The 15,321-nt window shown below is 42.9% G+C and overlaps 1 long non-coding RNA gene across 1 annotated transcript in view; it reads left to right on the forward strand.

Moving 5' to 3' along the window:
* Nucleotides 1-5,737, forward strand: part of LOC139982108 (uncharacterized) — a 68,545-nt gene extending 62,808 nt beyond the window's left edge. Inside the window, exon 4 of the long non-coding RNA XR_011797984.1 lies at nt 2,588-5,737. This is a non-coding gene — a long non-coding RNA (uncharacterized lncRNA). The remainder of the gene's footprint in view (nt 1-2,587) is intronic.
* Nucleotides 5,738-15,321: the final 9,584 nt, after the last annotated feature.

Below are 15,321 nucleotides of genomic sequence, written 5' to 3' on the forward strand. Positions count from 1 at the left end.
GCGACCCTTCGGCTGTCATCGCTTTGCAGACTTATCTCGATGAAAAGTACCACGGTGCCCGCGTCAGGGCCCGTGTCGAAGCGGTGGAAGCCGAGGAGCGCCCTTCACTGAGGTTTTACCAGTCCGTTAGCTCATCGGCAGGTGACAGACGCGTCCCGTCTGTGCGCGCTACTGATGGGACCGTGGTTAGTGACCCTCACGGCATTGTCCGCGTATATAAAGAGTATTATTCGAGTTTGTTTACGCGTGGCAATGTCGACTTGTCGGCACAGGCCGATTTATTGAGGGGAATCTCAAAAACCGTTCCCCACGATGTCAATGATATTTTGGGGGGCGGAATAACCACTGTTGAGCTTTGGAAGGCGCTTTCGAAGATGAAGAATGGCAAGTCCCCGGGTTCGGACGGGCTTCCGAGGGAGTTCTACCGAACCTTCTGGGCAATAATAGGACCCGACATCAGAGCCGTCTTCGATGACGCCTTCCAAAACGGACTGTTAAACCAAAGTCAACGTATGGGCATGATTACTTTGCTGCCCAAGTCTGGGGACCCCTTGGATCCCCGTAACAAGCGTCCGATCACCTTGTTAAATGTGGACTACAAGTTGCTGGCTAAGGCTTTGTGCAACCGCCTTGCACTGGCTATGCCGCATCTTGTGGGTGATCTCCAGACTTGTGCAGTGAAGGGTCATTGCATCCAGCAGAACTTGTGGTTGATGCGCGACTTGACCGACTTTGTTATTGAGCGTGATCTGCCATGTGCATTGGTGTCTCTGGACCAGCAGAAGGCCTTTGACATGGTGGATCGCGGTTTTTTAATGAATGTATTGGAGACGTTTCAGTTGCACCCTAATTTTCGTAAATGGATTTCTGTTTTGTATGAACAAAGTTTCAGTTCTGTTATCGTAAATGGGTTTTGTTCGGAGGTTTTTAACGTGGAGAGGGGGGTGCGCCAGAGTGCCCTCTGTCTCCATTACTTTATGTTTTGTTTAGCGAGTCCCTCTCTCGTCTTTTGGAAAGGGACTCCAAACTTGTTCCATTCGTTGTGCCAGGGGGTGCCAAAGTGAAATGCGTTCAATGACGTGACATGTGTTGTTTCGAGTCTGGGCTCCTTTCGCGCACTCTCGCAGGATTTATCTATTTTTGAGAGAGCTACCGGGGCGAAGTTGAATCCAGAAAAGACAAAGGGCCTTCGTCTTGGTAGCTGGAGATACAGAGACTTACCATTCGGTGCGTCGTGGTCGGATCAGAATATAAAAATTAACGGTATATGGTTCGGCTACGATGCACCTGGTGATGTCACCTGGAGCGAGAGGGCTGAGGTATTTGAGAGCAGGCTCGAAACCTTTGGCACCCGCTGGCTTTCGATCCTAGGGAAAGTCACCGTAGTTAATCGTTTTGTTTCGCCCATCTTGTGGTACCCGGGCGCGGTGTATCCAATTCCGCGTCGCGTCCTGGTGCGGTTGGAGAGAGCGATATTTTCATTTATTTGGTCGGGTGGTACAGAGCTTGTCAAAAGGGCGGTAATGTACCAAAAACTGGAGAAGGGTGGGTTAGGGGTGATTCATCTGGGAAGTAAGTTAACTTGTTTGTTATTTAAGCAGTTGTTTGTAGCGGTAACTGACCCAGGGTTGCCTTGTTCATATTTTGTACGTTTTTGGGGCGGTTTGCACCTGCGTCGATGGGTCCCGGCGCTGTTTAGCAACAGAGAACCGCATAGTAGTACTCCAAACAGGGTGGTGCGTGTCATTTGCTCCGCTCTGATTGAGTTGCCCCCTGTTGACCTGTCACAGCTGGCCCTCGTTCACAGTTCGTTGCGGGATAGGGCCTTGAATGCAATTTTTGTACAGGGACGTCATCCTGTCGAAGTATGGCGTTCGGTGCATTCAAGGCTGAATGGTTGCAGGCTCCGTGACCTTGCATGGAGAATTGCACACGGTGCCTTGGTGACCAATCTGAAAAGGTATGACTGGCGATTGGGTGATGGACTGTGCCCGAGGACCGGCTGTGACAGCTTAGAGAGTACTGCCCATGTTTTTTGGCATTGCCCCTTTGTTTTGAACTTGTGGGAGTGGTTTCAGTCCTGGACCGACCGTTTAACGGGAGACCGTTCCTGGTCGGTAGGACAGGCTTTTGTTTTGTATGGATTAGATCCTCCAGTTTGTTCCGTTGCTGTGTTGCAGCGTATTATTTATGTTTGTTCTGTTGTAAAAAAACTTATTTGGAGGAATAGATGTGATGTTGTTTTTAGGGGGAAATTTGCCAGTTGGCAGGCAGTCCTGGAGGCGGTGAAGTCTGACATTCGCCTTCAGGTTGAAGGCGATTTTCGCCGTTTATCTGGGGCTGCCTTTTTTGGACGGTGGTGTGCTGGGGAAGGGTGTTTTGTTTCGCTGCGTGCTGGTCGTCCTTTTGTAGTTTTTTAATATTTCAGTGGGGGGTTGGGCGTTTTGTCTCTGCAGGTCGGTGAGCATATGTACTTTTTTTGGCTCGCTTGACCTGAGGTTCGTTTGTAAGAATGGGATGGTTTGGTAGTGCCGTTTGGCCGTGACGTTTTGTATCCCGTATGACGGGTCACGTAAAAAGCACAAAGGTGAAGGAGCATTCTGGGACTGGCCAGAAAGCCCTACGCATCAGTCAGTATTTGCAACGACTGGGCACTATTTCGACCACCAGGCACGCTATAATCTTTTATGTTAACCCATTACCTGTAATGTAAACACCGGAGCTGGCGGAGCATTGCGCATGTGCAACACATCGCCGACGTAACCGGCTGAACCCAGTTCCGGCGAAAGCCAGGCTTTAAGTTCAAGTTGACCTTCTGGCTGAATAAATATAATATAAATATAACATATATATATAATTACCACTTGCTCATTACACTAATATATGGGAACAATTCTTTAAACTATATGTAATTTATTTTTCTGATAAAGCACTCTCGCGTATCTACTTCCTTTCCTAATCGCAATGGATAGTACTGAAGCTTTGCGGGCTCCTGATTGATGCACAGTAGTTTGCGTAAATATCATTTTGCAATGCCAGAGAGCGCATAGTAACCAAACAGCGCAACAAAGCTACAGAGGAAAATGTATGCGACTCATGTGACGATTACCGTTGAACGAAACTTTTTCTTAAAAAATAAAACGAGTGATGTGTTAATATATTTGTCTAACCACAGTAGGCTAACTATAAATAATGGAAGCAGGTCACTTCGCCCATGAACTATTTTGCCCAACCTTACCATTTCGCCCAGCCTTGTTAAAATATAAACTTCAAAAGGAAACGTTCGGGAATTGTTAACGTAACAGGATACAAACCGTCAGTGTTTTAGGGGTTAGGTTTGATAGTGATCTTAAGAATATTTAGGAATATTAAGGAAACTTGAAGTCCTTTAGTTTGTAGAACTTTACTGAGGAAACGTTCGGGAATTGTGAAATAGATTGTGAAACTTGTGATAGTAGAAACGGTGATACTATTCCACACCGATTCCCTTTTGTTTGTAAAATAATGTAACTTCCATTGCATGCGTAACCGCCTAGTGAAAGAAGTGTAATCCTCCCATTATACCTGAAATAACTGCTTAGACTCCGATCGATATCGAGCGGAACTCATGTTACTACCCAAAATAAATCCAATTGAACAAGAGAAATAGAAAAAAGTTATATTATCGTGACTGAATATTATTTAAAAAAAAAAGTTGGGTGAAGTGACCAACAAGGTTGGGCGAAATGACCAAGCTGGTTGGGCGAAATGACCATGCTGGTTGGGCGAAATGGTTGTTGGGCGAAGTGACCAGCAAGCTAAATCATAATATAAGAATTAGGCCTATTGATAATAGCTGTAACGCAATAACTTGACTTGGTGATAAAATTCGATCTCAATTATACAGAATCAATACGCATTACGTCGCCCGTTGTTTCTCAAAAGGAGTTTACAGAACTGCCTAAGCTAGTCTAATGGTAGGCATAATGTTACGCGAATCCTAACGTAAGGGCTTAGGCCCACGGGCCTAGCACTTTTAGTCCATATAGGCTAAGGCCTACTCTAATACTAAATAAGTATAACAGTTAGTGACATAACAGAAATGGCTAGCTCCAACATTACTAACGTTAATGTAAGGACAAGTGCCTGGCGTTTGGAAAAAAAAGAAGATGATTTTATGTGCAAGTACAGACAACATAGATTTTTTGGAACTAAAGACAGAAGCACTGCGTGACAAATCACCTAAACCTAGTGAATTTGATGATAACCGACCAACTCTACATCAATTAACTACAAACTTCAATCAAGTGGCTTCTAAACATAACCATGACCTTGCTCGTGACTCAAGGTAAGCAATTAAGACTAACATGAAGCTTTCAATTAGTAAATGTGTGCCTCTATGCTTGGCCATTTAGTTTTTGGGAGGCTTGCTTAAAACCTAGGCTATATCATTACATCTGCATATTTGGCCGAATGTCGTTTACATAGGCCTACGTGCTATCGATTTTAATGTAAAAAAGGCCACTATTTGGGAGTGTGCTGTCAGGGGTTTCAAACGTTTGTCATTTGAGCCAACCCCAGCGCCTCGCTGTGCATTTCACTGACAGCCAGGGGCGTCAATCCGATTTGAAACGTGGGGATGGGGGGAGGAGACGTAATCGATTCGAGTATTCCGGCCGTAAGTACTATCTAAGCGGAGCGCCACCGTCGGTTGGCGCGCAGCGTACCAAGAAAATTTCAGATTTCAATACCTGCCAGATCGATGGAGATGGCACTTGCCAGGCTGGATAGCAGCCATCTAGTTGCGTGATTTCGGGTGAAAATTACAAATTCGTGACTCAGGAAATCTGCAACCTTCATGCGACCTTCATGCGACCTTCATTTTGGTGGATTATTTCTTTTATTATTGATTCCAATTGACATTAACATTATAACCCAGTGATTAACCCCAGTGCTTACGATATAAATCATTGATATTACCTACAATGAAATGTGATTTTAATTTCTTAATTTTTTTGGCCACTGGTTTTATATGTGAGTCAGGTGAGCCTGGTGAGGGAGGGATGGGAGCAGCGTTTTAGTACAGTAACATTTTGCTGGCCCCCTTAAGTTAGATTGGAGTGAGGGTGGGCCAAATATTCTAGCAAGGCCAGAGGAGCCTGGTATTTTGCATGGGTTTAAATATTTTATTTAGAATGAACATTGGATTTGTATATGAGGGTGAGATCTTAATATCAGACATTTCTTATTTTACAGGGAAAACTGCAGCTTTTATTCTGACAGTAACCTCTGTCATCAATTACATCACACAAGGGAAACAACAGTACGCAAAATCAAGACGCAAGCTGATAAAGTTCTTGATGCTACGTACAAGGCTGAAAAGAACCCAGATCAAAGCCATTTGTGTTCATCATCAACAAGAGCCGCTGAAAAGTTCTCAACCATGAGAAAGAAGTGGTGCGATCCATTCAACAACTCTCACTGCAAACCAAGGACTAAATCTCTTTCTGTTCTAACCCTTAATGACTTTTGACAAATTGGTAAATTTCCCAGAGGCTGTCGTACCAGGAGTTTAGTTATGTTATGCTTGTCTCATAAAGCTTTTTAGGAAGGGACATGACTGATGTTGAAGTAGGAGACATGGATGACGGGGTTAATGCTGGGTACATCAGTACATCTGAAAATGAAACTTCTTTTGTGGAAGTGGATGTTAATAATGCATTGGCCAACCTACATGAATCACCAGTAAAAACAGCACATCTTGTACCGTTTGATGATGCAGGAATCTACAGAGAAATTCAAGAACTGAAATTCTTACCCAGAGCGCGTTCAGATATTAACATTATCCCCTTTCAGAATAGAAAGAACAATGTAGGAATCTGACGCTTCTTATTATTTAGTCAAGAAAAGTCGTTCTGTGAAAGAAGAAAAAGGTATACTTGGAAAATGTGGTAGTAATAAAGGAAAAGCCTGGTCTCCAGAACTAAAAACGGAAATTGCTACATCCTATGAAATGGATGAAAACAGTCGTATGTGTCCTAGGATGAAAGAAACTGTAACGGTTCGAGGCAGAAATGGTGATTTTGTTAAGCGTCAAAAACGTCAACAGCTCTCAAATTTGAATGAATTACACGCTGCTTGAAATGAATGAAACCCAGATAACAAAGGTGGTTTTTCTACATTTGCTACCTTCAGAGCAAAGTGGTGTGTTTTGGCTGGTGCCTCTGGATCACATTCTGTGCATGCAAGAACCACCAATTCCAAAGACCCCATGTAGAATATCGATATGCCAATGTAAATGGCAGCTATCGACGCAGGAGAGTAAGGAGAAGGAGTGGCAGGTCTAGGTTGAGCCATATGTTTGGCACCAGGCAACTCGCCTCCCCACAAACGGACAGCAGATTTGATATTCCAGCAGCTCAATTGCTCAAGCACGCAAGCAGTGGTAACACGGGAAAATCTGCCACGCATAGGAGTAGAAGGCAGGCTGCAGAAAATGCATGGATTGCAGTCTCTGGATATGTTAGGTGCCTATAACTTGATTCGACATCTTGCTCTGTGCCTGATTGCCAGGATGCTTGCCAGGAAGTTCAGATGCACAGACTGTGGACCACAGAATCTTTTTGGCAGCAGCCATGTGGCTTCATACCATCAAGGGAAGTTGCATGTACCAGAATTGTGGCAGGTAAAGCTGGGAAGACAATCCCACTATAGAATTTCTTTTTTTTTTCATAGAATTTAGTGCTTCCAGGGATCACATCTTATCGTACTGCACTGTAAGTGTAAGCCTTACTTGGATACTGTGGTACGGTAAATTGTTAGATTTAAAGACGTTTAAAGATAGAAACGCCCATTGCACTTTTTCAATTATGAAATGTTCGTTCCTGAAGCATGGAGCTATAGTTTATAGCTCCATGCCTGAAGTAACAAAGATACATGTTATGGATTTATTGATGTATGCTGCAAAGGTTGCCTTATTTTTTATAAATTCATATTGTTCGTAACATTTTGTTCCCAAAAGTGAAGTTCTATAAATGTTCCTCAGCTTAATTGCTTTTCACCCAACGTTCAGGAGGATATGATAAAATGATATTTGACAGGACTATTTTATGTGTGCTATTTCATGATCCAGATTGAGTTTGTTGTTTCATTGGTCAATGACTGTGCAAGGGGGCAAGGAGGGTAACATGCATCTCGCCGGGCCGGTTGATTCGTTACTCGTCTTTAAAAAGTCACAATTTATAATACATGCTTATCTATACTCATCATTTCAGAGCGGCCGCTTTCAACCACATTTTGTGGAACAAGAGCAATGGCAAGGTCACAACTGTGACAAAGGGAAGGTTAGATCAGTAACTGTGATTGATTCCAAAGGTATGCCTGTGTACACATACAGTGACGGTCCTTTTCTTAATATCAGCATTTCACTGGGACTTAACTTGTATGTAGGACAGCACCAAGTGTTGGCGTTTTCACTTGACAGATTTGAAACTTAATGAAAATCAATGTCATTCTAGCAAGATCAGCTTCAATTCCTTTATCTTTTATTATAAATGTACCAACTGGTATGCTGATGTTGTCATTCACCCATTCTGTTCCGATCATGTTCTGTGCGTGCAAGCAGGATATATGCTCCTTGGTTTCACTAAAATTATGGCCAGCAACACCATCAAGACCAGTGGTTGCCTTCACCTTTAGTCTAATGAGATGGCTCAGAATCATGTTTCTGGATTGCCATGTGGCTTTGCGAAACCTCTGCAATTGTCTCTCTTGGCTTTCACCACCAATACTGCAGAGCAAGGTAAGGATGAAAAGTTAATGGTTCCAAGAAATTGTATATGTATGCAATGTTTATGGTGTGTGACTAATTAGTGTGTGTGTCTGTTTGTGTTGTGTTCTTGTCAACTACACATCTGAAGAAGGAAAGAGCCCTGGGACATTTCTCCAGAAAGAGCAGACTGATCCGACTTCCTTAAACATGCATTGTCTTTTCTTTCTTTTCATTAATTGAAGTTATTATTTTTTTTTTTAAAGCTGTGTACCCCCAACCTAATCTTCGGCTTAACGATATCACCAGTTTAACTCTGGAGCTTTAGACTCGTAAACAAAGATCACCTACATTCTTTTTTTTACCGTTTTCTTTAAAAATAGTTTTCATTTTATTCAAAATTTCATTCCAGGAATTTGCAAAGATAGTGCAAAGCGAAACGTTCTTTATGCTTTGCACCAGAGCTAAGTTTAGGATTTTCCTAAAAGAGGTCACGGTCTTTCTTTTCATTAATTTCAGTTATATAGGTTTTTTTAAAGCTGCGTACCCCCCCCCCCCCCCCACCTAATGGTCGGCTTAGCGATACCACCAGTTTAACTCTGGAGCTCTAGACTCTTGAACAAACAGCACCTGCATTCTTTTTCTTACCCTTTTTCTTTAAAAACAGTTTTGATCTTATTGAAAACTTCATTCGATTTTGGACTTCCAAATAGTACTTTTCACCATGATGGGCAAGTGCTAGGCTTTTCCAGCAGGGGTATGCTGACGAGATGAATTCTCTTTAAGGAGGAGTTTGCAAAGATAGTGCAAAGGGAAACGTTCTTTATGCTTTGCACCAGAGCTAGGTTTAGAATTTTCCTTAAAAAGGTCACGGTCGAGGTCAGACACAGTGGGAGCCGAAATAAGAATATGTGGCTGAAAGATTCGGACAACGACGTCCAATACAAAACTCCGGCGAATGCAACGGAACACAGGGAGAGTCAGATAAGAATTGACTGCGTTACCTGATATTGGCACTATACGACTGGTGTACTGTACAGAAAGAGGCACTCCGCCACTGATTGAATGTGGAGTTCTAGCAGGAGTTGGCCATCATTGATTGGTAGGACAACTGACCTATATTCAACGGCTTCCAACAGCTGTTTTAAGGACCACCAATTTTTCAAGAAAGAGCAGACTGATCGGACTTTTTTAAACATGCCTTGTCTTTTCTTCATTTCATTAATTTAAGTTATTTAGATTTTTTTAAGCCCCGCGTACCCCCCCCCCTCCCCAACCTAATGGTCGGCTTAACGACAGTCAACGGTTTAACTCTGGAGCTTTAGGCTTGTGAACAAAAGTAGTAGTATAGTGCACCATTGAGGGCCCCCCTTTCCTATTGTTTGAATTCTTTTGTCTTCGAAGTAATCCTCTTATGATTTGGACAGCGTTTCTTTTGTTTCATGTTTGCACTCTTATATAGATTGCCATTAGGCTGTCTCGGTGTCCTCGGAATGACCTTAAAGGAAATCATGAGTGCGGAGAATCCACCCTGAGCGGTCTTTTGTTCTTCGAAGTAATCCTCTGATGATTTGGACAGCGTACCTTTTGTTTCAAGTTAGCGCGCCTGTAAGGAAATTTCGACATCTTGTTGAGAACGGCCTCAGGATCAACCACTTTGTCGAAACGTGTGGAATGAACTCTGATCTAACAAAGGATATACCTGATAGGAATCCCGATGATTACCTGGTGGAAGAACACCGGAAGTGGATTGTTCGTGACATAGGTCAAAAAAACCAAAAAAAAAACCAATGGCAATGTGGCGGCTCACAATTGTCCAAAAATGCGGATTGCCTAAAGGTAAGCTCTTTTTTATTTTACGTGTCACGAACACCCCATACGGTGTAACTGGAGTACACGCCTATAAGTCATTCCTCCGTATGTGTTTTACCTAAGAGCAACATATGACGTCATATGGAGAAATTAGTTTCGAGGTGACTGAGGGCGCATGTCTACGTGAAACCACAACAAGTCAGCATGGGAAAATCAACCGAGAAAAAAAATAAGTATATTATTTTGCTTGCCGCGAGGACAACCCATGATAAACACCTGAGGCGAAGTCGATACGTCTTTGTTTCTCTGATCTTGTAGAAGGAGATAATAACTACTTTACGAAGATATCAACAATATATATTTGATTGTTGCGACGACAACCCATGACGAACACCAGGTCAAAGCAGACAGGTCTTTGTTTCTCTGACCTTTGTCGAAGGGGTAATATCTATTCTAGGAAGGTGATTACAAAAATGTTTGGATGTCGCGCGGGGCGATGAAAAGCAAACAACATGGAGACATGAGCCATAATAAAGGTTACCCCGACAAACAGCCAACACATCTTGTTTAAAAGCAGCATCGTTCATTTCGAACTCAATCAGAGAAGCTCCTAGACCTAACGTTACTTCAATTTTCACTATTCCACCTAAACCCGACTTAATTTAAGTGCAATGGCCACTATGGAACCTGACAACATCAATGCTGACCCTCAAATTTTATTTAGCACCCGTGGTGAAAATGCCGTCGAGTCACGCTGATATATTCAAGGCAGATAAAGTGGAAGAAGAGGAATGGCACTTGCCCGAAATTTGTGAGGACCAGGAGATGTTCCCAACAGAGACGAGTCAAAATTCAACTAAACTGAAGCGCCCAACCGAACTGAAGCTTATCCTACCCCCATTGGGTAAACCGGAACAAAAAATAGAAGAGGCAGTCACCAGATTTTCCTTGGAGGTAAGCGGCAAGTTGTCGTCAAGTCTTTCCGTAATATAGCGTTTGCAAACATACGTGAATATTATACGAAGAACGGGGCGAAGGACTGCTTTCTACCCAGAAAGAAGGGGATTAATTTGCGTACCTGTCACTGGAAACAACTTTACGCTAAGAGACATGTCATTCACGAAGAAGTTATTTCATTTGTGGATGGCGACGTTTTAGATACTCATAAAAGAAGATATCGCCTCGGAGGTAAGTATTACCTCGTGATCCAAAAATTCAAACAAAATACGTATGTGTGTATTAGGGAGTATGACGATGAGGGCGATCAAATAGGTCTCCCGGTGATAGCGGGCAAGAGGTCTCAATCTGAGAATTCCAGAATGGAACAAACTTTACGAGCAAATTGAGGCTATCAATGACGCTGTACCAATGAGTGAACCAAGAAATTTAACAAAGTTAATGTGGCTAGCAAGAGACAGCACATATGACGTCATATTTTCTTGAGTTTGCTGTGAACTTATACCATCTCTCCCTCTTTACCTCTCAGACGAGATCGCTGTCATCAATATTCAAAACAACATCGTGGAGTTCGTGTTCGCGGCCATGTTAGATTCAGTTATATATGAGTGGCTTATTTTAGAGACTTTATTCATTTGATTTAGACGTCGTGGATTTTTGGTGCCTCTCGGATCTATTTCAAGGATACTCCCGTACACATCATCACTGAAATGGTAGAAGATCTTCGTCGAGCTTGGACCCAATCCCCAAAACTGTGAAGAGAGGCTATGGACAAATCTACAGTGGATGAAAACCTTCGTTGGACTATTGAAAACTGATCTATGATTGGATGGAGCAGAAACATTTGAATTAACTTACGAGCTATAAATTGTCAGTGTATTAATAAAATGTAATGTTGCAGTTTAACATAATATTTGCTTTGTTGTTATTTGTGTGTGTGTGTATGTAAAGAGAGCATGGCACGGCAAGCAAACATAGCGAAATATAAAACAAAACAATAACTACCTAACCTTATCTTCCATGATACTCGCCTATCCACTCTACCCGCTTGCATCCCCCCTCCCTCATCCTACGTACTGTACACCACCCACCCCTTCAAACCAACCCCTGAAAATATACTCCAGAGACAGCTCTCTGATTGATTCTTTCACACATGAAAAGTGGGTTGCGATAAAGTTATGTACATGTTCATCGTAGTCATCCTTTGACTATTGAAATGAAGCGATATGCAATATCGATCCAAAAAATGCGCCAAGTCTGGGTATATCGAGGGTGGTAGACCAAAAGAATCAAACATCTCCCCTTCTTGTTCTGCGAAATGAAGAGGGCTATCCAATGCGATCCAGGCTTGTCACTAGAATCTAAATTGACAACCACGGCACACGGAAAACGAGGTTTAAAAGTTTGAAGAAAGTCTGACGGCATGACCCCTTTAAAGAACGTTTCACAAAACGGATCGGTACTTAAAATGTGACTGATTTGATGCGTATCCATACTGTTTCCTTTTAACTAGCGTAGTCAAATACGACGTTACGGGCTTTGTCCATTTCCACGATTTTATCCAGTTCAGCATAGACGAACACGTTAACAGTGGTGACCAGAGGTTGTGCGAAATGAAGTTCCATTCGAAGATTGCCTCGTTTGACCAAGTTGAAATGTCCGCCCGAAGACAGGTCCGGATCAAACGCATACGTGTAACCGCATTGCCTGCATCGTGCTGTGCTTTATCGGTTCCGGAAAATAATGTGTGATAAGCTCTGATGTAATTAGCTCCACCATCTGCACTGTAATTTGGTTTCAAAGGCTTGTAAGAGACCTGCTCTCCATCCATATACAGCGCTAGAAAGTCGAGCCCAAAGTGTTGAAAGTTAAACGGGTTAAGCGTATACGAACCGTTCAAAGCCGTATTACGCACACATCCGACGATCACTTTCTTTGGAAGTTGAGCAAGGAAAATATGATCCTGGATGAACGACATGTTACCGGTAGGAATAGAGAACATTTTGGTACAAATAACGATGCGTCTTTGATAACGACTTTGTATTGTTTTCCGTTATCGTCAGACATGAGACAAAATTGATCTTTACTCCTGATGAGTTTTAACTTCATGTTGACTCCATTGAAGAGATATTTCTCTTGAAAAAATATGTCGCTGTGAATAGGTCCAATTATATCGACCGTCTTACTCTGTGTCGTCAATGTGGTTCGCTTCTTAAATCCGAGATTGGCGGAACTACTCTCTGCCTTCGGGTCAGCTTCATTCATGGAACCGGCCGTGTCCTTGTAGAAGAGGGATGATGTCACTGTTGACTCTCCTTAGCTTCAGAGCCGTAACTCCACCAGGGCACGGTACGGGTATGTCGGTGTTGAGGGTGTTATGAGACGTTCATTAAGAAAAACGTCGATTTGACTAAACAAAGACTGGAGAAAGAGATTGACCACTCCGACTTTGGCTTCTTCCGGTAAATCATTACCATCAGACAATGTAATCTTTGCTTTGACGTATAGTTGGGTTTGCGCTAAGTCGATGTATTCTTCCGAAGAGCCCGAGACATACAATTCGATGGGTCCATTATCCGTGAGATTGGCGATCGGGTGATACTGTACCCACTGTCCTTTCTCGATACTGGTTTGCGTAGGAGGTACGAGAAAAAAGGTCCAATTCTGAGTTTGTGCATTCGCAGGCGTGTTCGTGTAGCAGAGCCATGATGAATTAAGGTGTTTAGTGGAAAATGTCTCGAGATCTTTTCACCGTCCCGGCTCGCTTGATTCTGCCAGAGGAGGTGGCACGTTTACGCTTTTTAACACCTGCTGAACCCACCACCGACGACACTGCCCTCTTTGCCACTCGTTTTCCGGCCGCCACACCACGATAAACCACGACCTGTCTGTTGTAGGTAGTGGTTTTCGTAGTCTCGAGGATCACTCTGAAATTGTGAATGACGCATGGTGTTTATTCTTGACAATCTTCAAATAAACGAAAGTGAAGTGTCGCGATGACGGTGCCTCGAAGAATGGTATTTTGCGACCGGTATTGTCCCTTATATCGATTTCGATGGTATCAAAATAGTTTTGCTTCACTGGGTGATAGTAAACGTTGTCATATACAGAACTGATATCCTCACCTTTAACGGTCACAACACGGATAAGAGGCACTTTCGTGTGCCCCAGAGCATGTGGTTCTATAATGTCGCTGTACACGAACATGTGATGAATATGTTTCAGATCCAATGGATGGTTAATAGTGCTGCTGCTGGATACTGTACTTGTGGATGGTAAACCTTAAATCTCAGCTAACCGGCACTCAAACTTGACCTGTGCTCCTTCCGCTAGCTGGATACTTCCGTTTTGTCTACCCAGTCGGTAACGGATTTCCTCCACATAATTTGTCTCCAGAAGTTCCAAGAGCGTCGAAGGATCCCTGTAGAAACCAGGTGTTAATGGTTTCGTCCACCACTGGTGTCCATTCACGGTGTATGTGTACTTACTTAACTCTTCGTCAATGTTATACCATTGGTGAGGATATAAGATTTCGGTCAAACCGACCTCCCACTGACCCTCCAGTGAAATAGGTTGAGGGAGTTTTAAGCGATAATGTGTAAGTGTATTGTCGGGATAAATTTCCGGAGAAGCGTTACTAGGCATTGTGACGTAAAAGAAAGAAGCCATGCTGTCTTCGTGAAATCTACAAAAGCAATGTCAAACCTAACACGGACGGTGCACTTTAAATTAAACACGTCAGATACTCAACTGTTGAATTTTGTTGGGTAGCCTTACCATTTGACAAAATATTGTTTTCTTCCACCACGAGTGCGACGACGCAGTACCTTCTCGATGCGATAAGTGTGACCTGCTTTTGATATTCTTTGAAGTTCTTGTTCGTAAAAGTGACCTTCGATGTTGTCTTGGTTGTAATTTTTCAATTCATATACTGGGGGTATACGAGCTATACGTTTTGCGACGGTAAATACTTCGTCCGTCCATTGGGGGAGATAACTCTTTCGAAAAGGTCGAGTGGCCATGCTGTGCGTACAGGATCAGCGACTCCAAAGCGAAAATTTCGGATAACATTTTGGTGCCGGTACCATACAAATTATGCAAATTTCTTGATTGACTTTCGTTACGGTCTCTGGGGGCCATGCCAATACTGCGGTGGTAGCTTCCATTATATCCTTTCATAAAATGTTGTAAAACATCGACATATCGACACACGTTAGAGGCTTTTGTCTCGTTAGTGGTTGTAAAGTATTGGATACGATTTAACTTCAAGAAAGTCTGCACAGTCTTATTTAAAAATTCACCTCCTTTATCTGTCTGCAGTTTCTTTGGTTGTCTATTTTTTCTCGAAATATGCTCCAAAACGCTATGACGATGCCATTTCCCTTCTTTTTCAATGGCCGAGCCCAAGCAAACTTAGAGAGCACGTCAATGCAAGTCAATGTATATTTATGACCGCGATTTATTCTTAAGAAAGCACTGACATCTACCAGATCTGCTTGCCACTGACTATCGATCCCAGACACGATAACACGGTTACGAGGAAATCGTCGTCTCAGGGGTTTGTGAAGTGTGTAGGTCTCTCTTCCCGTCAACCAATTTCGAATCTCACGACGGCTGATTCGTTTGTTATCCTCTTTGACGGCTAGATGGAAGGCTTCTACACCTCCGAAAGCAGAGGGATGTGATGGCGTGTAATACACATCTGCCAAATAATGTTCCATCCGGGTTATCGAGATGAACCTTGCCACCACAACAAGCAAAGAGACAAACAATGTGTCGTAAATTCAAAAGTATCTTTAGACTGT

Source organism: Apostichopus japonicus, chromosome 16 (assembly GCF_037975245.1).
Source record: "Apostichopus japonicus isolate 1M-3 chromosome 16, ASM3797524v1, whole genome shotgun sequence".
Classification (NCBI taxonomy): Eukaryota; Metazoa; Echinodermata; class Holothuroidea; order Aspidochirotida; family Stichopodidae; genus Apostichopus; species Apostichopus japonicus.